Raw genomic sequence first — 1,999 nt, forward strand, 5'->3', positions numbered from 1 at the left:
TATAAATAAACCCCGTGGGTTGTGGAAATCGGCTACACTTGCTTCCTTGGAACCCTAGGGCCGTTTTCAATACCTCTCTCCTATCTCCAAATCATCCTCTTACTAGTTGGTGTTTGTAAGCCATTAAAGGAGTGACAATTGTGACTCTAAGCTCCAAGACAAGAAGAATCAAGCAAGCTACAAAGAGGTAATCATCTAGATCTGATTTTCTTATGTCTAATTCGAATTCTATACACTAGATCTAGGGTTTGCAAGACTTGGATAAATTGCATGTTCAATAGAGAAACCTAGATTCAAGCATTAGGGTTTGCATGTGCACATAGGAAAGTTCTTGTGGCTCAAACCCATCAGTGGTATCAGAGCCTTGATTGGGTTCTATTGAATTGATGCCTTGTTTATTTGTTCAAGCTTTGAAAAATCGTTTTTTCTGCCCCCTGACTAACAAACTCGGCGAGTCCCATTGTGGACTCGACGAGTAGGATGAACTCGACGAGTCCATAAAGGGACTCGGCGAGCCGGAGCGTCTGTCAGAGTGATTTTCGGGATTTCTTGCTGTTTTGCTTAAGGATTCTTACCTAAATCGTTTTGGTTTAATAAAATCCGAATTTTATCACATGTTTGACAATATCCTTAACAAAACAAAAGATAATTACCAATTGTTTAAATAATAATTTCCTTATTTGATAATAATTGATTATTTGAACTAAATTGTTGAATTATCTTGCAAGTAATATTCACTAGGTCAAATTTAGATAATCATTAAATTAATTGGTTAATTTATATTATTTGCTATCTGATCCTTTATGTTTTGAAAAAAGTTCAAAACTTGTCCTCAAGTTTTTTGAAATTTAAATTTTCTGATTAAAAGTTTAATCTGAACTATTTAAATTTCAAACCTTAGAATTTTACAAGTTTTAAAATTCAACCTTATACTTTATAGTATTATAAGCTTAATATATATATATATATATATATATATATATATATATATATGTATATATATATATATATATATATATATATATATATATATATATATATATATATATATATATGTATAACTTAATTGCTAGTCTTACCGTTAGTAGGCCTCATTCACGAAGCCGATCTATAAGGGGGGTATAAGGTTATGGCCTATAAAATGTCCGTTTAATGGGTGTCCATTCTCACCCACCGCTTCCTTGATTGGTGGAGGGTCGTTAGCCGAACGGGTAGGATAGGGCAAATTTTCCTCATTTAAAAGTATAATGAATCTATATAAAGTAACTAAATGTTTTTTACAAAATTCTCAATCTTAGTTACTTTAGGCAAAAGTGAATTTGATGCAATTCCATGAAATTACACTTTGTACCCTTGATAAGAAGTTAATGGAGCGTGTGTGGTTAACCGGCACATTAACTGTATTCTAAGAAAAGGTGGCAAAGGGTGACTCATTGTTTGTCATAGTTCGATGGAGCGTGTGTGGTTAACCAGCACATCGAATAGGTGACTGTGACAATGAGGGCACCATGTACATTTGCATGGTTATTCACACCCGCTTTGTGATCCTCGGCATCCCAGTCACAAACTAGAGGGGCATATCGAGATTTAAACACGCCACTGAAAAGTTCAATGAGTCTCAAAGGATCTAGGAGTTTTTCAATACATTTAAAACTTAATCTCTTTTTCGTTTTTCATGGTGGAGAATTAATGAATCGACATTCACTTACCTTCAAATTATTTGCTTGTTAGATTACGACATCCCTTTTATAATTTGTGAATAATGTTGTTGGTTCCTAGCCCTAATTTCTCATTTGGGTGTTTAATTGGGGAATTCGTTTCTAATCAAACTTTGTTCTTTTTCCTTTTCAGATGTCGAACGTCAACAACAACGCTTCTGGTTCAAACTCCTCTGGCTCATTCTCACTCATGAACTTGTGTGGGAGAGTGATCTTTGATGGGTCCAATTTCAATGATTGGATCCGCAACATTCGCATGGTCACTCGCTACGAGGACAAAG

Source organism: Lactuca virosa, chromosome 5, assembly GCF_052849685.1.
Source record: "Lactuca virosa cultivar CGN04683 chromosome 5, Lactuca_virosa_CGN04683_v6, whole genome shotgun sequence".
Classification (NCBI taxonomy): domain Eukaryota; kingdom Viridiplantae; phylum Streptophyta; class Magnoliopsida; order Asterales; family Asteraceae; genus Lactuca; species Lactuca virosa.